Genomic DNA, 27,983 nt, shown 5'->3' on the forward strand with positions numbered 1-27,983 from the left:
AGGAAAAAGTAGGAGAAAAGACACTGAGTTCCATATATATATATATATCCTTTTATATATTATTACATAATATAAAATTATGTACATATGAATGAAATTACACACACCCTGCATGTGCTTCCTGTATGTAGGCATTCTTTCATTGTCTGTCAGCCTCATGTAATAACTTTTGAAGGTGCCACTGTTTGAATTAAATAGAATTTGCTACCATTAGGTTATGATTTTATGCTTGCATTGAATAAAATTTAATGCAGTTAAAATTCTGTGGTGATTTTGCAGGCCGTACTTGGTGTGAGTATTATGCATAGGGAAGAAGATGGTGGTTCTTTTAAAGGAATAAAAGACACCAATGTTTATGTTTTCTACAGAGTCAGTGAGACAGAAAAAGAGAATGAAAAGTGAAAAGTGAAAGCAAACAACTAGCAACACACAGAAAAGTACCAAAATTAGGAAATAAGAGTTTGGGCAACTCACGTGTTTCATTAATGTTTTATAGATGTGCATATACTATGGACACCACCTGAGTTTGTATAAATTACCTTACAAAATATTTGGTATGATGCCATAAGCACATAGACACTGACTTTTAAGTAAGTATTTTGGTTGGTACAAAAACTTTGGAAAATAGAAAAAAGTTCAAATTAAAAGTGTTCACCACTCTTTTTTTTTCCTTTATGGCAATAAAAGCCTAAACTTTTTCTTGTTTCTGTCTTGTGATTGAACCATATCAATTGGACTCTTTAAAAGATAGATTATTAGTGCTGTGAGGAGAGCTACTATATTACGGGAAACTGAATAGAACTGTAAGATCATATACAATCTGCTAACTAGCTGAGAATAGAAGAATATGCCAGTCTCAAAGCACCTACTTGATGTAACTTATGGGTGAAACCCCATATAGCATTTTGCCCAGTGTATAGCTTTACTCATTAAAAAAAAAAATAAGTTGGTGATATGCAGTTTTCTCCAGATAATAATTGATCTGAAATTTTGTCAGTTGACTAAGCATTTTCTATACTGAGTCATGTCTGGGTAAATTTACTGGATGTTAAAGATAGAGGAAAAATACCAGACATTTAGGGAAAATAATTAGCTACCATTGCTAGTAAAATAAATGAAGCTGTCTGTGTACTTTCTATATCCTATCAACAGAGCATGGCCATGAAATCCTTAGTAAAAGAAAGTGCTCTAAGAACTTCTTCTATGAAGTAGTTTTTTCAGAGCTCAGACAGCAGGCAAACATTTTCAAAATATAAGAATTCAGAAACTGTAACAACACAAGTCCTTCTTAGAAAAACAACACAAGGGGCACCTGGGTGGCTTGGTTCAACATCCAACTCTTGATTTCAACCGGTCACGATCTCGGGGTTGTGAAATCCAGCTGGAGCCTGCTTAAGATTCTCTCTCTCCCTCTGCCCCGCCTCCCCCGTTTTGTGAACATGCACTCCCCCTCTCTCTCAAAACAAACAAACAAACAAACAAAGAAATCTAGCATACCAGGAGAGGAATTTAAAAATGTAAAGAAGGACAGTGGTAGTAAGAATTGCCTCATTTACATACATAAAACTGGAGAAATTTCGACCATAACAAGAAGTATAAAATTATAAATTTTGGCAAGGTAGAAATTGTAATATGATTAACAAAACAGGAATTAGAAGTGGAATATGTATCTATATCTTTCATGGAAGGATATTTAACAGATATTATTTCATACTAATCAAATATGGCTTCCCTGGATTTTTATTCAGTCTTAGTTTCCTTTACAATATAGCAAAATGGAAATTTTACTTTTTTTTAAAAACCTGAGTATGTCTTTCATTAAAATTTGACTGCCAAAGACATGATTTCTTTGAAAACAAAATGACTATTACAGAGACTAAATTTTTTTTTTAAATCTCATCTCCAGTAACTTTTATCTATTTAATTTTTTTTTTTTTTCCTGCAAGCTTCCTAAGTGAATGATAATCCTCAAGGTATTTATCTAACTTGTTCAGAGTTTGCTTGGCCATATCTTCTGCCTCTTCAATAGAGGTCATCTCTCCCTTAGCATAGAATCTCTGTGAGTGGTGTTAGTGGGGAGAAAAGAGAGAAGAATATTGAAACCATAACACGTCTTTCTGTCTTCTTCTAATATTGAAGTACTTAAATGGAAGGTACAGGACTCTTACGTGTGGAATTCAGGACTGATGTCAAAAATATCAACTCTTTCTTCTCCCAGCAAATAATCTAAAGATAGATTTTGCACATGCTTTGAAAAATGAAATTAAACGTGTCAACTTTTAAAATATTATTCAAAAACTTGCATGGGATTTTATTATATAAAACTACCATTAGAAATGTACCAATTGCTTCTAAATGATTTTAAGAAATATTTTATTTATTTAATTTGTGGGGGAGAGAAGAGGGGGAATGAATGGGGGAGGGGTCGGGTAGAGGATTGCAAGCAGACTCCATGCTGAGCCCAGAGCCCAATGCAAGGCTTGATCTCACAACCTGGAGATCATGACTTGAGTAGTCAAAACCAAGAGTTGGAGGCTTAACTGACTGAGCCACCCACGTGCCCCCCTTATGAATTGCTTCTAGAACATAGATCTCTTGCCCTGTTTATAATATTGGAATTTTGGCTCTGGGATTTTTATAGAAGTCAGAAAAATTCCTCTAGAGAAGTGATCAGTGTAATGTTACAGTGTATAGTTTGGACTTTCATGTCTCCTAGTTTATACTGCAGGCTGTTCTGGGTGTGTTTTATATATTGCAGTAGAACAAGTAGATGGTAATTGAGAAATTCAAATGAGAAAGACTATGCGCTTACATTATTTGATCAGATTAACATACATAAGTTTCACTCTGAAGTATTGATATATTTCAAAATCTAAAAACATCCATATTGTTTTTGTTACATTAATGTAACTCAGTTTTTCCATGTGTTCTTTCTGTTGTTAATATGTTGCAAGTTAAATTTATTTTAGAGAATTTTACTATTTCAAAGGGTAGATAGACATCCTTGGATATGTCAGCTTATAGGTTTAAGATTTAAAACTTAATTCTTCTTGTTTATCCAACTTGTTTAATGGTCAGTTTCACAGTTTTGAGTTTGTGATGTGCTCAATAATGGCCCTTGATCTATGAAATACATTGAAATGATAAAGCCATAAGTTCACAGTGTATTCAGATTTTTGTTTAAAAAAGGTACATTACTACTAGCCGGATAAATTACTTAATAAAGGTATAGTGTTGTTTCAAAAAGTTACCCAATATGATAGTTACAATTTTATAATGGTCTCTTTATCTTTAAACCTAGGTCAGGGAAGACTATTTCACACAAACTATTTAATAGTTCAGAGAATAATACATGCATCTCACATACCAATTTTGAATGAGAGCACTATGGAAAACAATAATTTCTGTGTTTTTTCATGTTTGATGTAGTACTGTCCTACCTCAATTAAATGGTTTCCTCATTCATTAATTTTTAAAAAAAACCTCTGAAGCTTAGATTTAACAAAATTACTAAGAACTATATGTCACATATATTTTTTATAGTGCATTTAAACTCATTTTTATGTCATTAAGCATTTTATTTATATGGAGCCTGATTATTAAATAGTTATGAGCTGAAATATCCATAATACCTAAAGAAGTGCTTTGCCCTTTTAAAGATTTGTAGATATTGATATTATATAGGTATAAGTATACTGAGATAAAAGGAAGTTGAGATATGGGGAAACACTTTCTTTTGCAATGCATAAGGTTTTCTTGAACACTTTAAAAACTGGAAGATATTGAAATTTATATTTTAGAATAAGAGACTAAAAAAATTGATATTCACTTACTTCAATTTGGGTTTTCCTCCTCCAAAGATAATTTATATAGAATGTATTTGAGAAAATTTGTTTTCCTATGTTGTCAAATAGTTAACATTTCTGTAAATTAGAGGTAAATAATGTATTAAAATATAGAACATAAAGACAGAGGTATCACTTTATACCAATAGTTATTTGATGAAAACAAGAAAAACAGTTGGGCAACAAATTAAATATATTATTATTCACCTCAAATTTATTGAATTACTACTCTGATAATTTGAAATGTTTTGTAGAAAAATAACAAGATCTATTATGGCTTTGAGATTCTTTGGGAAATGGAGGTCACCTTTGTAAAAGCTATGTATATATTTATTATTATCATTTTCATAGTACAGCGTAATCGTTCTGCAACTTTAGCATGTATAAGAACCACATGAAGGACTTATTAAAACAAGCTGGCTTAGGACTACTCCTTGACAATCAATGGTATAGAATGATTATAGTGTTCGTAGTCATTACACACAGAGTTTTTAAAACATGGACCTATCCTCGGAGATTCTGATTCGCATGTCTAGGTACCAGATGTCCCACCTGATCATGCCACTGGTCCTGGACTACACACTCACAAACACAACTGCAGAGATTCAGTGAAAAAATTACTGTACTATTTGGTCAAAAGATATAGAACAGAGAGATGTTGGACCAAGTTCAGCATATTTTGGAAGTCACAATCTCATTTTGTGATGTTAATTTCTATAGGTTTTCATGTATTTTATTGGTAGGAAGATACTGCATACAGATCTAATTAGCCAAACAGGTTAAAGGACAAAAAAATCTACTCTTAGGCAGATCATATTCAAATTGCAGAAAATCAAAGACAAAGAGAGAACTTTAAAAGCAGCCAGAGAAAAAACAACACCTTACCTCTAGAGGAACAAAGAAAAGAATTACAACGGACTTATATCAGAAGTCATGAAAGCACATAGAGAGTGGAATGAATAAAATATTGAAAGAAAAAAAAATCAGCTTAGGGTTCTATATTTTCTTATCTTTCAAAAGTGAAACCGAAACATTTTCTTAGAAAAACCAAAACTGAGGGAATTCATCACCAGCAGACATGCCCTACAAGAACTTTTAAATAAGTTATTTTGGGAAAAGGAAAGTGATATAGGTCAGAAACTCAAATCTACATAATAAAAAGAAGAATTTTTAAAGAAAGGCAAAATAAATCCTGTATTTTTCTTATTCTTAATTGACCTAAAAGATAACTATTTAATAATAGTAACAGTGCATGGGGAGATTATAGCATATGGATAAGTGAAATGAATTCATAAGGGATGGGGGAGGGGAAGAGAATTAGAAATACTTTGTTATGAAGTACTTGCATTATATGTGAAGCAGTATAGTGTCATTTGACGGTATACTTAAATTAGTTAAAAATATGTATTTCACACTTTAGACCAACCAAAAAAATTGAAAGTAGTAATATTTATAGGTCATAATATAATCCAGAATAGTTTATGTGTTCTTACGCATACCCTTCCCAGCAAAAGCAAGCCCCATCAGCCATTTGTGTAACTCATCTCATTCATTCTCCCGACACACAGAAATTGGTTTATGATGGTTGAGCTCATTTCAGCACCAACAGTATTTGATATTGTTGGAGGAGATATTCGGAGGAGACATCCGTGACTATGCCCAGTATTCCTAACTGATACCAATGCCAGAGTTTTTCCACATCCCAAAGGGTTTATCTTTTTGAAATTCACCTAACAGTCTTAATGATGAGTGCTTGTGATCCTGAGTTTGGTCCAAGTGTAACCATCTCAGATCTGTTTTCCTCTAAGTCCTATAAAGAAGCGGAAACAATGTAAGTTAACAAGTGTTATACACGATTCACCTTGTGATAGGTCGGGTTAGAGTTTCTCAGTCTTCTCCTCCATCTCTCCGTAGAATTCTATGTATCCTTTCTCCCGTAGCTTTGCGATGCTTTCATCTGTGCACAGAATAGAGTGTCCTTGCTGTTTGCCTTGTGGTTTGCTTGGGGGATGGAATGTGGATAGAAGTTACAGTGTGCTGGATTTTGGTTGAGACAGCAAGAGGTGTCACATTTTTCCGTGCACCCTTTTCTCTCCTATAATTGCCACGAAGATTGCATGCTGCAGGTGGTTGCTGTGTCATCAGCCCGGTCCGCAGGGTGTGAAACATGCAGAGCAGACTTCAAGCCCCGCAGAAAGCCTGGAGTCCAGTCTGCCCTAACCGAGACCTGTCTCGTTCGTTGGAACTTTCGACGACCTGAAGAATGTATGAGCATGAAAATAGACATCCGTGCATGCCACTGAGTGGTTGAAGTTTTTACATACAACAACTGACACACACTTTTTTATTCTTAAATTTAAGCCAGCAAAAGACAGTAATAAAAATGTTTTATATGTGATATTTTAAATTCTACCACTAAATTTGCTTATTTTTTTTATTCAAAAAGGGTCAAGTGGTTTATGTTTTATAATTATCTATTCTGATTATGTACTAATGTAGTGATTATAAAAGAAGTCCCTGTTATACTAAGATAATACAGTTTTTGATATGGCTGGTTTAATATACCTAATCCATTAATTATAAAAACCAATCACTGAAACTGGGAGAATCAGCTCTTTGACTTAGCTAGCCAGCTGTTGGACTGAATATATTCAGTCAAAATGTGAAGCCCGTCTTAAATGGGTAAAAAGGTCATATTCCCAGATTATTATTTATTAATACTTTTCCAGGCGAGGCCTTTGGCTAAAAGTTGACATGCTTGGTTGGGTAATTGAGTATCTCTAGACATGCAAATGGTTATCTTGTTCAGGGGTTTTATTTCTCCTTTCTGCAATTTTTTTTTCTCTCTCTTTTTTAAATATTTTATTTGTTTATTTGACAGAGAGAGAGACGGTGAGGGAGGGAACACAAACAGGGGAGTGGGAGAGGGAGAAGCAGGCTTCCCGCTGAGCAGGGAGCCCGATGCAGGGCTGGCTCGCAGGAAACTGGGATCATGACCGGAGGCAAAAGCTCAATGACTGAGCCACGCAGGCACCCCATTTTTTTTTTCTCTTTTTGTAAGACTTTTTGTTTCTGATGCTTTCTTATCCAGATACATTTTCTCCCTCTCTCTCTCTTTTTTCCCCCCACTCCTGCAGTCCTCTTGTTTAAATTTCCTTAATCTCGTTCTTTGGTATCTTCTTTAATTTGTATTTTGTGCCGTCTCTGTGTATCATATGTATATTTTGCCTTCTATCTTGATTATTTTATTTATAGCTCTCTAGGAACGCAGGAATACTTTCTTCACATTCCTCTCAGTTCCTGGCGTGCAGTGTGTGGTGAATACATGCCGAATGAATGAATCCTGATGATCTCACCAAGAAACCGTTCTCCTGGCAAAGCTTTCTTTTTCTTTTTCTTCTTTCTCGAAATTGCTTATGACTGAAAACAAAAGTCAACAGCAGAAGCTGCTTCCTAAAGTTTACACGTGATTCAGCAGTCTGGAGTTTCGTTTGGGTTTATCCTAGGACATCCAAGATGATACTTTCTAAGTAGCTATGGGCTCGGATCCGGTCAGAAGGTTCTGCTAGCCAGTGACCCTTAGTAGTTTTTCTCTAGGGCGGATCTTCCCAGACTGTGGAAGCCTTCCTGCGAGCGGCAGTTCTGCTGGAGAACCCCAGTCCTGGCATTTCATCTGATTACTCTACCATTAACATCCACTTTTAGCCAGTATTTAGCATCACTAGTAAGCAGAGGACCTATTTCCTTCTGAGCATTCTGAACTCAGTAACTCTTTTATTTTTTTTTAAAGATCTTATTTATTTAATTGACAGGCAGAGATCACAAATAGACAGAGAGGCAGGCAGAAGAGAGAGGGGGAAGCAGGTTCCCCGCTGAGCAGAGAGCCCGATGCGGGGCTCGATCCCAGGACCCTGAGATCATGACCTGAGCTGAAGGCAGAGGCTTTAACCCACTGAGCCACCCAGGCGCCCCCTCAGTAACTTTTTACATTTATTAGCTCAGGTGGTTGAAATGAAATCAAATATCTCAGAAAATATTTACTAATGAAGCTGCTGGCAAAAAAGCCGGGCCATTATAAAAATAAATGTATAAACAGCCCCTCATACTTAGTACTCCCAACATATGCTTGAAATATCATAGTGAAAATATGAACTTAAACAAAAATATTTAAAGTACATCAAAGCAATTGTTGTGTCTCATATGAATACAGGGGTTTAAAATAAGAGCCTGCCGTTATCACAAAACTCTAAAATAATTCTGCCTGGGCAGATCGTCGCAGCATTATCTTGTTTTGTTCTTAAGAGTTTGTAATCAAACTCAGAAAAAAAATTTTTTTAGACGAAACCGTCTATGGTAAATAGTCCTTTTAATCATCACATATCTGTTAAATGTTTACGACTTGACCTTTGAAGAATCATAGCGATCCAAAAGCTCTTTGGTATATTCATCGAATGACTCCCGAGGAGAGCCCGAGGAGCTTAAATGCCAGCTGATCTTGTGAAATATCAGACTTGAAAGTGGGGCTCGCACACCTGCCACGCGGCATTAGCAGGAGCAACCGAACCAGCAGCCCAGAGTAATGTAAAAACAGAGGCTCTTTCAAACCCTGTGTTCCACCTAAAATAGTATTGAATTTCGTCTCTCCCTGATGCTTTCGGAGCTTTATTGTGTATTCAGGGCTTTTTTCTCCGGCAACCTGAGCCAGGGGATCTTTCCGTCTACATCCACAGCTTCATTCTTCGCCTTCTTCATTAAATCAGTGGAAAGTTCTTGGCATTTTTCATAGTTACTCTTCAGATTTTTAAACTCAGCCCATGTGAGGGCACAAAGAAAAAAAAAAAAAACTTGGAAAGGATGAGGCAATAAAAACTTAAAACTTGTAGAAAGAGGTTACATCTCTTCACTCATATGTTCATCTCTTCAACAAATAATTTTTGAGAGCTTAGGATGTACAAATATTAACTCTTCTACGCTCCAAAGGTAGGGCAGGAAGCAAAAAGTATATTGAAAAACTAATGAGAAAGTGAGGGAGAGAGTTAGATATAAGCACAACACAGTTTTAGGAGAATTTAGAATTTAGAGAATTTAGTGGGAAAATAATAAACTTCTCTTATCTTTATTTCTGTTGAATAACTCAATTTCCTTTTCCATTGATTGCTTGTCATTGCCACGTATTGTTACCTTCTTTTTGAAATCCTGAAGTCCATGTGTTCCCAGGAAATATCATCGTGCAGACGTTTGGTTGCCTTTTATTTCAGAAGGCAAGTGCTTTGAAATTAATTCAAGTCTGCATATGATTGTTTTAAATGTATTTAACATTTAAATTGAACTGTTTCAATAATTTAATTAACTGAATCAGACATTAAAAAATAATTTATTGTTGGATTACTTTCCAAACACTGAATAGACACTGTTAGGAGCTCTTTAGTTAATGGTCTTATTAGTATATTATCTGTGATACCACATGCAGAAGCATCAATTCATACTCTGTCTTTTAAAGTAAGTACCTGTTAAAGAAAAATTTACAGAATCTCCAAAGTTGAGAATCAAAAAGACCAGGAAAGATACTTACTCGTATAATTTATGCTAATTTAACAACCCAGAAGTCTCTGATTAACACAGCAGGGGTATGCTGATTTTAATACTTATTATTCTAAAAACTAGTCATCATTTGATACATACTCAGCTATAATGAAATTTTCTAAAGGACTTCCTAAAGCTTTTCAAGAGAGAAATTAATTTTTGGAAATCTTCAAAGTGAATTTTTCTGGGCTTGGTGAAATGCTACATAAAGAATTGTCTGTAAAAATAGAAAAAAAAACACAAAAAACAGTAGTCATTGATACTCTGTGTAGTGGACAGATTCTAGAGTGACCTCCAAGAATTCCTTCCCTTTCTTTACTATATTCTTTTCTCCTTGAGTACAGGCAGAAACTGTGATTTGTTTCTAACCATATGAAAAAATTGATGGGATATATGTAATACTGTGATTTGGTCACATTATATAAGACTTAGTTTTAGAAGAAGAGACTTTCCTGTTGGCCTCAAAGAAGCAAACTCCAGTAAAGTGATCCCATCTATGGAGAGAGCCATATAGCAGGGCCCTGAGGTTGGCCTCTAGGAGCTGAGAACATCAGCCATCCAGCCACAAGGAAATAAATACTATCAACATACTTCAAGCCTGGAAGAGGATTCTGAGCTCCAGAAAAGAACCCACCTTAGCTGACACCTTGATGACAGCCCTGGTAGACCCTTGAGCGCAAGACTCAGCTAAGCTGTGTCCAGACTTCCGAACCACAGAAACTGTGAGATGAAAGTGTATGTTTTTTAAGCTGCTAAATTTGTGGTGATTTATTACGTAGCAGTAGAAATCAAACACACCTTGTCCCATGAAGTATTGTTGATCTTTGAAGAGGGTGGTAAAGCATGCTTGTTTATTGATATAAAACATACGTACATCGAAGGACACTAATCACAGTTACTAGAGCTTCTTGAAGTTTTATAAATTAACCTAATGTAACCAGCATCCAGAACAAGAAATGGAACATTACCAGCCACCCCAGATGGTTTTCTCATGCCCCCTTATCTTCACTGTTTTCCCTACCCCCGTAAGGATAATGATTACTGTAATTTTTAATGCTATAGGTTGGTTTCACCTATTTTTGAACTTGTGGAAATGGAAACATATTGTACGTGTATTCTCTCATAATACAACGGTTGACTTTTACAAAGCCAGCAGAGAGACTCTCTTCAGTCTACCATGAATGTTACATAATGTAACAACCAGGGCCATCATGAGCCCATCACTTTTCTCATATGATATAATCTAATCAAGAGTGACTATGCCTCTATATTCATGGGTCCTGCACACACTCAAGGGGAGGGGACTCTAGTGGGCATGTACACCATGGGACAAGAATCTTGGGAACTGTTGGAGAATTTGGCCTGCCATAAGGAGACTAAATTTGTTTTTCAGTTTTGCAAATTTATTTAATGGCTGGTGAAAAATAAGACATGTGGTCTCATTAATCTGTTGCAATATGTTGTTTCCATTGAACTATATGAGCAAAGTCTATACTCATAGTTGAAAAAGGTGGGATTATTTTTAACACCTTTTCTTAGTGCTGCAACCACTGCTTGGAACTGCTAGTTTCTTAAAAGTTGGTTGCAATATGGAATCAGAAACCATATCAAGAAACTCCGTGTACCCTGAGACATTAAAATCAGTTGGCTCATCTTTCTCTTTGAATAGATCTTTTACCCATGCATGTTACTATGCATGTTGATTAAATTTTTACAAGTATCAGCTGTTTTCCTTGAAATGGCAATCTCACTTCATTTACTTTCAAGAAAATATTGCCAAAGACCTCAGATACACAGAAAATATAGAAATAGACATGCTTTTGTTATTCTTATTTGGCAATATGTCTTTTTAAATCAGTTAAAAGGATCAAATTAATGGTTAAATTGCAGTTTTGAATTAACTATTTATTACATATTATCCTGTTCTGCCTTTGCCTATAAATATGAGAAATATAGTTTATAAAATAATGTAGAAATATATTTATTGATAGGATTTCTTTTTCATATGTGACATTTATGCTTTGATCTGTAGTCCTTTTGCTAAGAAAAGTCTATTTCTTTCTCCTTTAGAAGAACAAATAGTCAAGGTTATTGGCCAAAAGTAACATTTCATTATCTTGAGAAGATTTACTTAAAGTGATTTTTAACCTTTCCTATTATGCTAGAAATATTTAAAACTAGTTATTTCTGTAAAATTCTGTAAATAGTGAGTCTTAAATTCCAGTTCATGTCTTAAGCTATATAAGCCTAATGAGCCATGTGTAGACCACCATTCTCTCTGTGCTTATGTGGTAATTTCCTGATTAATACTAATTAATGACATGTCACTGTTCATTTAATATGAATGATGAAAATGATTATTCAACCCTGATATTGAAATCACTCAGCAACTTGGCACCAGATCTCTGTGTCAGGAGGCGGTGCCAGGCTCATGATGACTCTCTGTTATTTCCACTTTCTGCTACACTAAACTGAAATTAAATCATGTTTGTTTTTAGGTAGTGTAGGCCTCTAAAGGAATGGTGGATGACTTAGCTTCCTTTTGTAGCTTGTGTTTGATCTATTTATAAATGGCTTTGGGGGGTTAATTAGGTAAACTATGTAGCCTCAGAGCAGCAAAGGAGGGCTTCCCTAACAAAGAAGTCAGATATACAGACCTTTCTTGAACGTTACTTTCTCCCTGTCTTTATGATCTTACAGCCTTTTCATGCCTTCATGGATTCAGTTTATTCAAGGTTGGGTTCTCAGAAGAGAGTTTTCACTACCCAGATTTCTAATGTCTCTTTTTCCTATGGTTACTATTTTGGTAACAAGTGGGTTAACTATGCAGAAGAATGATTTGCCAATCCAGATAATACTGTGTGTGTGTGTGTGCGTGTGTGTTAGATTTCTAGAGGACATGGTGATGGATATAGTTTAGGCCAAAGGACAACCAACTTCAGCAAATTTAACTTTTTGTCTTCTAAAAATTAGAAAATAAAGCTATTCTGTTTTAAAACTGCCAGTAATAGGCACACACCAGCTAGATAAACTAAAAGGAAATCAAAGGAATAATTTACCTAAATTCTCATAAAGATCACCAGCAAAGCCTATGTCAAAAAATAAGTTGGGTTTATTCACAGTCTTTCTGGGATGGTGGAGAATTGCTATTAAGAACAGAGTTTCAATAATGCCTAAAAAAGGAAAGTTACAGAAACATTTGTATACACACAACTCATTTCTGTTTTTACCAAGTTCTCTTTTTGGGAATGTTTAGTTAAAAAGTTAAGTTCCTATGAAAGGCCTCAGGTTTTTTTTGATGGAGACTGAAACTGACAATGCTAGGTATAATGTAATAGGTAGTTTTAGACTCTTGGCTGTCTGAGTTAGTGTTGTGTTTGCCATCTAGTGGTTGAAAACAAATATACATGAAACCTGTTGATGCTTCAGATGGGACTAGTACTGAAGGATGCGGATGATACCCAAAGAAAACTGGGAATAATTCGATTTTTTATTTGATTGTATCTCTTAGCCAAATCATGAGTAAATCATAGCAAGATACTGGACTAAGGATAATAAAAACAATAATAATAATAGGGACATTTAGGAAGGAATAGTGAAGGAGCTACAAATAGTCATAACCATCAAGAACCTTAAGCCAACAAAGAGAAAAGAAAATAGGAAAAAAATATCACGCAGATTAAAACATGATTATCTGTGCTGTGGTCATCTGAATTGTGTCAAATGAGTTTTGAACAGAGAATATTGACATCAAGAAGCCATCTACTTGATCCAAATTCTTGGTGGAAGTTATCTGCTATATGATGTTGTGTACTTTTGGAAACTGTTGGGAGATCTTACTGGGAGGTCATGCAAGAGTTTGGGTTGCCAAATGGAATTAAACTTTAGATTGTGGAACGTGGACCTGTATACTAACTCACTGAAGTTTGATTACTGTGTGTAGTCAATGGTACTTGGTAAAATTCTTTCTAACAAGGCTCAAGGGTAGTCATTCTGCTAAATTTTACAAAATACCAAACATCCAAATTGAGGATTGTGCAATAGCCAAGAGAGATGTTGTGGAAAGGCAGCTTTAACTTCAGTATGTAGACAATATACTGAATTAACCCCTTACAATATTTAATCAAGTCAGCTTAAAGAAGATTCAAGGCCAAGGTACATAGAATATCTCCAAGTAATTCATGCTTTTTCTAGAATTACGTTGATTATTAGTTGAAAACTAGCCACATTATGACTCACCAATATTAGTTTTTTATGGTGACCAATTTTTTTTCCTTCATAATGGGATTTTTCATAAAGAATTTTCATGAATGCCCATTGGGGAGTATCAGGTGCCAACAATCAGCTGTTTTGGCATCACAGAATTTCTCTTCATCAATTATTCAACCAGGTCATTCACAATTTTTCCTCATAATTTAGGACTGAATTATCAAGTTTTATCAAAGATTCTTTGTAAGAATTCATAGATTTATCCCTTAATCATTGAATGTCCCCTATCTGCCAATTTATGTTAAGAGAACTTGTATGAAATAGTGATCAGCCAGGGCATTTCTAGTAGCAGTATCTAGAGTTTTGCCGTCTAACACAGTAGGCCTTTGCCATATGTGACTATTGAACACTTGGATTTTGGCTAGTCTGGATGGAGATGTAAGCGTGAAATACACATTGGTCTTTAAATAATAAAAAAGAAAAAACAAAATATAGCATTAATATTATATTGATTAATGCTAAAATTATAGTATTTTGGACACATTTGTTTAAATAAAATATTAGAATTCATCATACATTTGTTTTCAATTTTTTTATCATGGCAACTAGAAAATCAAAAAATATGTATTTGACTAATACCTGTGGCTTGATTGTATTTTCACTGAATAGCCATGCTTCCAGAATTTGTACTTTCTATTGTGAAATGTCAATTAAATCATACATTTATTTTAACAGTTGAAGAGATTCTAATTATTCTTGTATTGACTGCATATTTTTGGTGAGAGCGTCAGACATTAGAAACCTTCCCTTTTCCACAGCATGCCAAAATCATGTATGACCCCAAGGCATATCTGCTCTATACCATGCATTGCTAAGTTGTATAGCTCTTATTCTTGGGCAATTTGGCCAGCTCTAGAGAAAGCCAAGACCTTCCTCTCAAAATTTGTACTAAGCCTCTGATAAGGGATTGACTTCTAAAGACTAAACAAAAATGGTTATTGCATACCTAACCTGGTATTTTCTTTGTGCAATCTTTAAGTAAATGCCATCTATATAACCAAGTCAGGAATCGTATCTATGAATATTGGTGTACAAATCTTTGAGGTAAATGTGTTTCCATGCCTTATGGAAAAATTCCTAGAGTGAGATTGCTGTGTTATGTTTATCTTTATAAAAAACTGCCTAACTCTTTTCTCAAATGGCTGTGCCATTATGTAGTCCCAGTGGCAATCTAGAAGAGTGCCAGTTGCTTAACTTCCCTGCCAAAACTTTACATTTTTAGTCTCTAAAAAATTTTTGTCTAGTGGATATGTAGTCATATCTCATGGTTTGAATTTGTATTTCCCTAGAGATCTATGATGTTGAACATCTCAACGTGCTTAATTGTCATTCATATCTCTTCTTTTATGAAGTGGCTGTTTAACTTTTGCCCATTTTTATCGGGTTGGTTGTCATATTATTGAACTGAGATTTAAAAAATACATATTCTAGATTAAGTGCTTTATCAGATAAATGTTTTGCAATATTTTATGCTAGTCTATGGATTGCCTTTTCATTTCTTTAACAGTGCCTTTCAAAAAACAGAAGTTTTAAATTTTGATAAAGTACAAGCTATCAATTTTTTTCTTTAGTATTTATGCTGTTTTGTCCTATTTAAGAAATCCTTAATTCAATCAGAGAAAGACAATGGTCATATGATTTCACTCATGTAGAATTTAAGAAATAAAACAGATGAACGTTAGGGGAAAGGAAGGATAAAAAAGACAAAAACAGGGAGGGAGAGAAACCATAAGAGACTCTTAACTATAGGAAACAAATGGGGAGGTGGGTACAGGGATGAGGTAATGGGTGATGAGCATTAAAGAGGGTGTGTGATGTAATGAGCACTTGGTGTTTAGGCAACTGATGAATCACTGAGGTCTACCTCTGAAACTAATAGTATATTATATGTTAATTAATTTAGATAAAATTTTAAAAAAGAAACCCTTGTGTAAACTATATTAGCAGAAGTATTTCTGCTACATTTAATTTGGGACATTTTATAGTTTGCACTTCTACATTTGTATCTGTGTTTAATTTCAAGTTAATTTTCATATATAAGATGAGCAAAGTTCAAAGTTAATTCTTCCCCATATTTATCCAGTTATCCTAACACCATGTATTGAAAAGACTGTTCTTTCTCCACTGAATTATCTTGGTGAATGTGATGATAAAAATCAATTGACCATATATATCTTGGTTTATTTCTTGACTCTTTAGTTCCATTGATCTGTATGCCTGTCATTGTTCCAATATCATACTGACATGATTGCTATAGCTTTATAGTAAGACTTAAAATCAAAGAATGACCTCCAATTTTACTTTCTTTCTCAAAATTATTTTGAATTTTATAGATCCTTTGAATTAAATATGAAGAAGTTAGCTGATTTATTTCCATAAAACAAATAAATAAATTTTGATAGGGTTCACGTTGTTATCCACAGATTGAATTAGGGAGAAGTTGCATCATAATAATGCTGACTCATGACAGTGGTGGAATTGTCGATTTTCCTGTTTTCTCTAATTTCTCTCTATATTATTTTATAGCTTTCATTGTACAGGTCTAGAATATATATTACTAAATTTGTTCCAAGGTATTTTATATTTTTGCTACTATTTTGTTTTTTATATTTTTTGTTTTTGATGCTGTTTTAAGTGACACGCTTTCTATTTTAATTTTTAATGATTCTTGACATATGAAAGTACAATTTTCTTATACTGACCTTTTGTTTCATAACACTGCTAAACTCACTTATTAGTTCTGATAGAATTTTTGGATAGATTACATGAAATATTCTCCATAAGAGGCTATATAATTGGCAAGGGAAATATTTTATTCATTTATTTTTAAGCTGTATGCTTTTTATTCTTTCTGTTGATTTTTTCTGGCTTCTGCTTTAAGGGAATCAGTCATTTGGACAAAGCTTGTAAGTAATGAAATGGACACTTTATCGGATTATCTGTTGGTTTTATCCTGTAGGTATTCTTAACCAATGCTACGACTCCAATTTTGGTTTGGAACTTACCTGGTAGAGGTATAAAGATGATTCAATCAGCAATATATAGTTCATTGGTAGGAGAATTTCCTGGGGCTTCTTTTGTGTGTGTGTGTGTGTGTGTGTGTGTGTTAGTCATCATTCAATATATCATTAGTTTTTGATGTAGTGTTCTAAGATTCATTGTTTATGTATAACACCCAGTGCTCCATGCAATACGTGCCCTCCTTAATACCCACCACCAGGCTCACCCACGCCCACAACCTCCTCCCCTCTAAAACCCTCAGTTTATTTCTTGGAGTCCACAGTCTCTCATGGTTCATCTCCCCTTCTGATTCCACCCCCCCCCTTCATTTTTCCTTTCCTTCTCCTAATGTCTTCCATGCTATTCCTTATGTTCCACAACTAAGTAAAACCATATGATAATTGACTTTCTCTGTTTGACTTATTTCACTCAGCATAATCTCTTCCAGTTCCATCCATGTTGATGCAAAAGTTGGGTATTCATCCTTTCTGATGGCTGAGTAATATTCCATTGTATATATGGACCACATCTTTATCCATTCATCTATTGATGGGCATCTTGGCTCTTTCTACAGTTTGGCTGTTGTGGACATTGCTGCTATGAACATTGGGGTACAGATGGCCCTTCTTTTCACTACATCTGCATCTTTGGGGTAAATACCCTGTAATGAAATTGCTGGGTCATAGGGTAGCACTATTTTTAATTTTTTGAGGAAACTCCACACTGTCTTCCAAATTGGCTGCACCAACTTGCATTCCCAAAGAGAGAATCCTTGTAGGAATCATTCTTATAGAGGTTGAAGGAGTGGCAAAAGGACAAGGAGAAAGTAGTTCAAGATAAAGTAAAAGAGAAGGGTCTGTGGAGAGTAGTATCCCTAAGATTGAAATGACTTTCTCTTTAACCTTTGCCAAAATTACTTTTAAAGATGCTAATGTCAACTCTGTGTTTCTTTTAAAGATCTCTGCATACCAATTAAAAAATGATTATTGAGTAGTTAATAATTCAATATTGTATACTTCAAAGTTGCTTAAGCATTGTTTTTTAACTTAATTTTATTTTTTTGGCCCTTGTTTATTTTTTACTTTTTGCATTCTCACCACACACACAAAATAGTTAACTATACAAAACAATGGATGTGTTAATTATTTTGATCTTGGTAATGATTCCACAATGTGTATGTATATCAAATCATTACATTGTATACTGTAAATATATACTTGTACATAATATATAATTATTCCCCAATAAAGTTGGGGAAAAAAGAAACAAATAGTTACTGGATGTTTAGAATCTTATTACCTTTATTTCCTTGTTTACCTCAAAGATACACAATGTTATATATATTAAATATTTTACAGAATGGATACTAATTCCAAATTGCATTGGTAAGAAGAAAAAAAGTTAAGCCATTTAGAGGGATAGGTACATGAAGTGAGATTGGGTTGTGAACACATATAAAAAGCTACAAATGATTCTAGGAGATGGTTTACTTTTACTACTATAAAAAACCATGGGGAACATATATACAGTTGATTCAAAGTAACTGGTAGAAATATTCCATGTCTTAAGTCTCCCTTACCCCATCATGATGATCAGGCCGTCTCTAGACACCAACCAACCAATTAGTGGCCTCTGACAGGGAGAATTTGTTGGGAAGCAATCATCCCAAGAGTAAGTTCCTCAAACACAAGACAACACAGAGATGGGTTCATAACAGTTTTGATGGGTGACTCACGGCAAAGTTTGTTGTAGGAAGGATGACAATCTAATGGGAACTTTTTCCTCATTTGTCTTCAGGGCGGTTTTGGGAAAGAGACTTAGTAGGAAGTATGTCTGTGTTCTATCCTTTGAGTTTCCTCATATAAATGCAAAACAGAAAATGACATTTTTTGGACATGACAAATTAAGAAACAAAAGTGATAGTAGGCAGTTTTCACCAAGGAAAACAAGTTGTTCATTTTAATGAGATCTAAAAATATTTCTGAAAAACCAGTTCTAAGGATACAAGATGCATGGAGTAGAGGGTTTACTCTACAAAGATCAGATTCATACCTATCGCTGCAAACTTATCCACCACAGCGGCCTACGATAGGCACCCCTGATAGAAGTGAATCAGGAGGGTGCTGGAAGTATGAGAGAGTCCCAAATCAGTCGTCTTGGTTTATGTAAGAGAAGAGTCTTGGATAGGTCACAGTGATTCTCATGAACTTGTACAATCCTTCACAAAGATCACCAGGAAAATTGTTACCAAAAAACAGGTTGTTTTCTTAATAATAATCTTACCAACAAATAATACAAGATCCTTAAAGGGAAGTTATAGAAAAAGGTTTATAAGATTGGGTCTGGTACATGTGTGATTTTTGAGATGGGGTTTCTAAAGCAAGAAATAAGTACAGACTGGATAATATGAGCAGATTGAAGCCACTTAAAAAATTATATATATATATTTGAGAGAGAGAGAGAGAGAGAGAGCGCGAGCATAAGCAGGGGAAAGAGGGAGAAGCAGACTCCTTGCTGAGCAAGGAGCCCCATGTGGGACTCAATCCCAGGATTCTGGGATCATGATCTGAGCCGAAGGCAGACACTTAACTAAGGCACCTAGGTTCCCCTGAAGTCACTTTTAATTGTCTGGAGGCTGCAGAGCAGGGCTTTTAAGTGAACTATTTACCGAAACTTTATGTTCTTTTTTTTTTTTTTTTAAGATTTTATTTATTTGACAGAGATCACAAGTAGGCAGAGAGAGAAGGGGAAGCAGGCTCCCTGCTGAGCAGAGAGCCCAATGCGGTGCTTGATCCAAGGACCCTGAGATCATGACCTGAGCTGAAGGCAGAGGCTTAACCCACTGAGCCACCCAGGTGCCCCGAAACTTTATGTTCTTAGCATTCCAGAACATTTATGACCATGAGACTGATTCATGTTCGCTTCGCAGTTTGGCAAACTTCTGTTTCTTAGGTTCTTAATTCCAATTTCCATTACTCAGATTGAAATGTGAGGTTACTTCACCTTGCATAGAATGCTGTATTAATATCTCCTTTCCGTTTTCAGTCACTCATTTTGTGTCAACTGAAATCAATTGAGATAAAACATGGTACATTCAAAGTGCTTTAGATGTAGGTTATAACTGAACACCATTGTATAAGCTTTGGAGGGAACTTGGAAAGAATCTGTTTAATATGTCAGATGAGGGGCACCTGGGTGGTTCAGTGGGTTAAAGCCTTTGCCTTCAGCTCAGGTCATGATCTCAGGGTCCTGGGATCAAGCCCTGCATCGGGCTCTCTGCTCATCGGGGAGCCTGCTTCCTCCTCTCTCTCTGCCGGCCTCTCTGCCTACTTGTGATCTCTCTCTGTCAAATAAATAAATAAAATCTTTTTTAAAAATATGTCAGATGAGCTAGAGGATTGAAGGTGGTGACTAAAATAAATACAGGAGAAAAAATACACAGGAAGTATAAACTTAATGTTGCTGCTATTTTGGGAAAGACATTCTTAGGCCTGACCTCAAAATTCTGGGTGGCATTTTTGGCACTGAAAATTACAATTCTGATCGAGTCAGAGTGTTACTCTGAAATGCTAAGCAAGACACACAAGATGATATGGGCATAAAAACAAACACATATCTGTGGAGCAAAATAGAGATCTAAGAAATAAATAAACCCTTACATATGTGGTCAATGAATTTATAACAGAGGAGCCAAGAATGTACAATGGGGAAAGAATAGTGTCTTCAGTAAATGATAATGGTAAAACTGGACCCATGTTTTACACTGTACAAAATCAACACAAAATGGATTAGAGATTTGAACCTAGACCTGAAACCAAAACACTCCTAGAAAGAAATGCAGGCAGAAAGCTCCTTGACATTGGTCTTAGCAATGACATTTTGGGTTTGTTACCAAAAGCAAAGGTAATAAAAACAAAAATAAACAAGTATGACTACATCACACTAAAAGCTTCTGGACAGTGAAAGAAATCATCAGCAAAATAAAAATGTAACCTGTGGAACAGGAGAAAATATTTTCAACCGTATATTTGATAAGAGGTTAATATCCAAAATATATAAAGAACTCACCCAGCTCAACAACAACAACAATAGCAACACAATCCAATTTGAAAATGGGCAGAGTAACGGAATAGACATTTTCCGAGAAAGATATACAAATGACTAACAGGTACATTAAAGGGTGTTCCACATCCCTAATCATCAGGAAAATGCAAATAAAAGCCACAGTGAGATATTACCTCATGCTTGCTAGAATTGTTATCATCAAAAAGATAAGAGATCCCAAGTGTTGGCAAGGCTGTGGAGAAAAGTGAGTTCTTATACACTGCAGTGGGAAAGTAAATTGGTGTAGTAAGCATGGAAAACAGTATGGAGGGGGAGTTTCCTCAAAAAATTATAAATGGAAGTACCATATAATTCAGCAGTTCCACTGCTGGATGTATATCCAAAGGAAATGAAATCATTCTTGAAGAGTTATCTGTATCCCTGTGTTTATTGTAGCATATCTATAATAGCTAAGACATGGAAACAACCTAAATGTCCATTGACAGATGAATGGAAAAAGAAAATGTGATTATGTATACATGATATAATATTCAACTATAAATCCTAACATTTGCAACAACATGGATGGACCTGGAGGACATTTTTTTGCCAAATAAAATAAGCCAGACAGAGAAAGACAAATGCTTCATGATCTTACTTATATGTGGAATCTTAAAAAAAAAAAAAAAAAGAAGAGAAAAATCAAACTCATGGAAACAGAAGAGAAAAATGTTTTCCAGGGGCTAGGAGGTAGGAAAAATAAGAAGTTGATAAAAGGGTGCAAACTCTGTTATAAGATGAATAAGGATCTGGTAGATAACATGGTGACCATAGTTGATAACACTGTACTATGTAATAAATTTACTGAGAGGAGAGCTTAAATTTTCTCATGAAAAATTAAGTGTATATGTTGAGGCAATGGATGTATTAATTAACTTGTTAGGGCTAATTAAGTTTCACAAGGTGTACATACAACAAACCCATCATGTGGTGTACTTCCAATATCTTAAAATTGTCCATTAAAATGGAAAAAAAGAAGAGCTCAAATAAACAACCTAACTTTACACTTCAAAGAATTAGAAAAAAGAAAAAACTGAGCCCAAATCTAGCAGAAGGTGAGAAAAATAAAGATCAAAGGAGAAGTAAATGAAATAGAGGCTAGAGAAAGAGTAGACGAGATCAGTGGAGCTAAGAGCTGGCTTTTCAAAAAGACCAAACAAAATTGACAAATATTTAGCTAGACTAAGAGGCAAAAATAAACAAAGAAACAAAATAATCAAAATCAAAAATGAAGGAGAAGATATTATGATGGATACCATAAAAATAAAGAATCAAAAAATTATAAAAAAATATAAAGCAAATCAAAACCACAATGAACTAACACTTCATACCTGTTAGAACGTCTGGTATCAAAATGACAGCAGATTAGAAGCACTGATTAGGATGTGGGGAAAATAGGACACTTAAATAGTGTTAATGGGAATGTAAACTGGTACAACCATTATGGAAAATACTGTGGAGTTTCCTCAGAAATTAAAAAAAGAACTACAGGATGATTCAGTAATCCCTCTTCTGGAGTATATCTGAAGGAAATGAAATCAGTATCCATAAGAGATACCCTCACTTTGCTACTCACTGCAGGATTATTCACAATAACCAGGATGCAGAATCAACCTCAGTTTCTGTTGACAGATGAATGGATAAAGAAAATGTGGTATATATTCTACAATGGAATATTATTCCTTCTTAAAAGAGAACAATTCTGTCATTTGCAACAACATGGATGAACCTGGGAACATTGTGCTAAATGAAAGAAGCCAGTCATGGAAAGACAAGTGCACATGATGTAATTTACAGATGGAATCTGAAAAGTGGAACTCGTATAAGCAAGGTAGAATAGCAGTTGCTAGGGTTTGGGAGGTGGGAGGAAGAGGACTCCTTTGATGTTGGTCAAAGGATATAAAGTTTCAGTTATGCAAGATGAATAAGTTCTGATGATCTCGTGTACAGTATGATGAATATAGTTAGTAATACTATGCTGCATACTTGAAACTTGCTAAGAGAGATCTTAGTGTTCTCACCACCCGAAACAAAGTAACCATGTGAGGTGAAGGCTATGTTAATTGGCTTGATAGTGGTAATCGTTTCATAATATGTATAAATCAAAACATCATGTTCACTGTAAACATATAGAATTTTTATTGGTGAATTATACCTCAGTATAGCTGGAAAAAAGAAAAATGAATGCAAAATAATGGGATGTTACTCAATTCATAAAATTGCTGTGATAGCTATATTTTCAGCAAACATAATAATTTATATTTGCACAGCTCACTACAGTTTATTAAACTCATTTGAGCTTCATATTTATGTATGATGGAATTTCTAGTATTTACACATAGTGCAATTTAGACTCAGGAAGATGAAACGACTTTCTTAGTCACATGACTAGTAGGCACTGGTTTTGGGATAAGAACTTAGGTCTTTTGCTTGTAAATACAATTCTTTTCATACTAAACTGTAACAAATGACATAGGCATATTTTTCCCTGTGTCATCACATATTCAAGATTCATTTTCCACTGACGAATTACCTTGAATTTGTATTAGGAATATTTCCCCCTAAGAATTTTCATGTATTTCTTCCCTAAATCTTCTACTTTCTTAAGATAGAAAAATGGATTTGCTAATGATTTTTAGGATAATGATGCTGTTACTAGAAAATTAATGGATTTGGCAAAAAGTAATCAGATGGTTTAAATTTATTAGAGTTTTGTTATATTTACAAAACAGAATATTACTCAGCAATAAAAAAGAAATGTGCCACTGATTAAACAACAGTACTCATGAATCTTAGAGATGTGATGCTGAGCAAAAGAAGCCAGGCATAATGGAGTATGAAAAAGAACAAGTAACACAATTATGGTCAAAAAGAGTAGGAGGAGTGCTTGCTTCAGACGCAGGGAAGGAAAAAGAGAACTGTGGTGTAAGGTTCTTTAGAGAGACAAAACCAATAGAAGAGATTTATTATAAGGAATTGGCCCATGCAATTATGGAGCCTAAGAAGTCCCACTGTCTGCCCTCTGCAAGCAGGAGTCCAAGGAAAACTGGTGGTGTAATTTAATCTGAGTCTAAAGGCCTGAGAACCAGGGGAACTAACGATGTAGATTCTAGTCTGGACAGAAGGCTTTGAGAAGAAGGAACATCCAACGGCAACAGAACGTTGATGTCTCAGCTCAAGGCATCAGGCAAGAAGGGTTGAGTTCTTCCTTTGTCTGCTTTGTTGTTCTGTGCAAGCCCTCAATGGATTAGATGATGCCCACCCATACTGGTGAGGGCAAACTCATTTACTGAGTCCTCTGATTCAAATGCTGATTTCAACCTGACGATTCACAGACCTGTACCCCTGGGGATAAAAATACATTATATGTTTATTAAAATAAAAAAATAAAAACAAAAACAATAACAAATGCTGATTTCATCTGAAAAATGCCCTCACGGACACACCTGGAAATAATATCTAGCAAAATATCGGCATACCCTATGATCTAATGAAATCAACACATAAAGTTGACCATCACAGGACCTTTCTTACAGATGGAAATTACCTATATTTTGATAAGGGTGTGGCTTACATGGGTGTAATTACATGTAACAACTAATTGTGTTGTACACTGAAGATTTGTGTATTTGTAAATTTCTTGTTGTTAAGTAGGCTCTACAGCCAGCATGGAGCCCAATGCCAGGCTTACACTGAGGACCCTGAGTTCAAGACCTGGGCTGAGATCAAGAGTCTGAGGCTTAGCTGACTGAGCCACTCAGGTGCCTTGTGTATTTATAAATTTTTAACCTAGAAAAATACTTGCTTAACTTAAAAAAAAGTTTTGCTTAACCTAGTGGTATGAGTCAGCAATTTTGAAAAGCATTTTTCAACTTTTTACAACTCTAGGTCTAAGCAAATTGATGAATATATCAAGAACAATGGAAATTGGAGGTATCAATAAAGACTCATGAATGTATGTGTCTGTCTTTGTTATTTAATTGTAATTAATACCTGTATCTTAGTTTCTAAATGCAAATCTCTACTAAAAGTAACCAGGCCTCTTTGGAGTAAATGCTGATTCCAGGGCTGGTGCAGAGAAGTGTAAAATAATCCCAGAATACTTTATTGTATCAGAAATCCATGAAGTAGTCAAGGGGTGATGGGAAAATGTAAAAATTTAACAGAATCCAATTTGGTGGGGCTCTTGTCAAAAATGGGGGCAATTTTAGCATAGCAATGATAGCAATGAATTATAAGTCATTGAATAATGAAAAATTCTATGAGTTCATACTTATATAAATCAATAAATTAATGATGGAGAAAGAAAAGCTCATTCTTGTAGTAGAATGCTAGCTAATAGATGTTAGAAGGAATGCTTGAGTTAGAAAATCAAAATAATTTAAAAATTGTGAGTCAGAGTTTGATTGGGAATAGGATATTTAGAGAGTCTTAAAGTATTTCCACTAAAATTACTTATTAATTACAAAGTGAAAAATAGTGACTTTCCAGTAGAGAAGCCAGGCAGTGATCAAAGTTGACATTAACAATTTGGGATAATCAACATCACGTGTTGCTGATATGGTGCCCTGACAAGGACATAAATTGCCCAAATTATATAACCTGAATCTCATTGTAAGGAGACATTGGACATCCTAAATTGAGAGTTATTCTACCAAATAACTGTCTCAGCTTTTAAATGTTAAGAAAGACAATGAAAAGTTGAGCAACTGTTCCGGACTAAAGGACACTTAAGAGGATGACAGCTAGATAGAAGATGAGATCTGGAGGAATCCTGTGTAGGTGAAAAACAATAGGTATAAAGGACATTATTGGGTCAATTAGTGAAATTTGATTATGGACCATGAATTAAATAATGGTATTGAACTATTGTTGTATTTGACTGTTCTGCTTATTGAACTGTGGGTTAAGAAAATGGTCTTATTCTTATGAAATGTAAATAGGAATTTAGAAGTAAAGGGGCATGATGTCTCCAACACACTTTCAAAAGCTCAGAAGCAACCTCATGTGTATATGTGTATTTGTGCATCCTTATGGGGAAGAGAGAGGTGAGAGCAAGATGGAGAAGGAGAGGATGGAATGATAAGACAAACTGAGCAAAATGCTTAAAAATTGTTGAATATTGACACAAGGTATAAGAGGTTTCTTGTACTTTTCTCCTCTATTCATTAAAGTATATCAATATTCAACAATACACACAGAAAAATAAAAAGTCATCAAAAATGGATTCAGAAGTAAAATATGATTTCTCAATTGCCAGATGGTTCTTCTCATTTTCTTTCTATCCATTTTTTATTCTTGATTTCATACTGTATTTTCCTTTGTTAGCGTACCCCAAATGCCTTGCATTCTTTGTCAAGTTGAAATTGTGCAATGCAGCTTTCCATATTTAAATGCTGCCATAAGATAACTCTGAAGGCAAGAAATGATGAGAATGAAGAGATGTCAATAAATGCATTTGCATGTGAACTATTTAATTCAGGTCAGTGTGCATTTCATTATGCTTTCAAACCTAGAAGGATAACTGCAAATAATAGACATTAATGCACATGTTTCCTTAAAGAAGGGATGTAGGAGTATAGTAATACTTTGTTTTCAGAAATATAGTTGCATGGATTAGCCAAAAATTTTTAGCTGAAAGAAGAGACATTTCTAAATATACTTTATCTTATTCTTTTAATGAATAATTTCGGTAATCCTTTTATAGTAAATTATGTTCTTCATTTTAAATGCCCAGCTTTCGACACAAGTGCAGAGAAAGATTTTGAGACTTCCATTTTCTCTGGGGAGTTAATCAAACAGAAAAATCTGTTGCCTCAGGCCTTTTGCGTTCATGAGAAAAAATAAGTCTAAAGGATAGATACAAGTCTATCTTTTTTGTGATCTGATAGCATTTGTTAATTTTCTTAGCTTTGGCCATAAAAATGAGTAACTGTAACCAAGGATATTGGCTCTGATATTCAAAAAGTTTAAGCATGGCAACAACCACAACTTTTAAAAAAAATTAGAATTGAAGATATGTCACTATACCTATGGTCTGAATTTAGTAATAATAAGCTGAAGCTGAGTATTTTCTACCTCTTTTAGGTAGAAAATTGTGTTAAGTAGACTCTTCTGTTCACTCCATCTTACATCCTGCCTCTTACATATTTTATGATGAAAATCAGTTTGCTTTCTGTTGTCCCCTTCCCTATACCTTCTAGTCAGTTCCAGGTCAGCTTCCATTCAACTTTGACAATATGTTCTCTAGAACCAGCCACTTCGACTAGATTTTGCAATATATTATGTGAAGTATATGTGATGTTATAGATAGCCTTTTCTTTCAACTCTCTCTTATAGTATATGACTAATATGTCTAATCTGTGAGAAGATACAAGGGAAAGGTAGCCCCAAATCCATAATGAATCTCTAGGTGTTTTTATGTGGTCTTGTGCTAATAGGTATATATTATTTATTTTTCTTCTTTGTCATCTTTGTCTTCTTTCATTGTAAGATGACTTTTTTGTTGGCAAAATTATTAGTTATTACTTATCTGTTTCCTCCTAGAGACCTGATTCTTAAGACTGAAACTCCTAGTATTTTGAAAATTTTAAATATCCTGTGGCAGCCCACATCTTGGCATGCTTAAAGTCACTAAACTTGAATGGCACTGAGTTTCTTGATGGGGATGGTGGCGCAGAGATATTTACTAAAGTAATTCAAGAAGGGTCATTGTGGTGATAATGAGGGAGGGAAGATTTCCTTTTTAGTGTGGACCACAATCAGGTTTATATCTGCCATTGTTGGGTGGATATAATTATTTCAACAGTGAAATATCTGAAGAAGATTATGATTGTGACAGAGAAGCCATGCAGAATCACGTGCTCAGAATTAGAGGGGTCTGAGGGATCCAGTGCGTCATTAAGAAAAGCAGGCCGCTCACATTCTGTAAAATACATTGGAGATAAGCGAAGCCTTCATGCAGTCCATTGAAGAAGTCTATGCAAAATGAGCTTTAGCAAATAGAATGACAAAAGACTTCTGCAAATAGAAAGGAGTCCTAAAATAAGAAAACAAGTACTCTTAGAGTAAATGGTGTGTTATAGGAACAGCAGTAAATCTAAAAATGTGGTTCTGCAGAGTCTGGAAGGAGAAGACTCCAGGGTGAATAAAAATACTTGCTAACAGGCTCCATTAGTTTCT

This window comes from Martes martes (genome assembly GCF_963455335.1).
Source record: "Martes martes genome assembly, chromosome: 3".
Taxonomy (NCBI): domain Eukaryota; kingdom Metazoa; phylum Chordata; class Mammalia; order Carnivora; family Mustelidae; genus Martes; species Martes martes.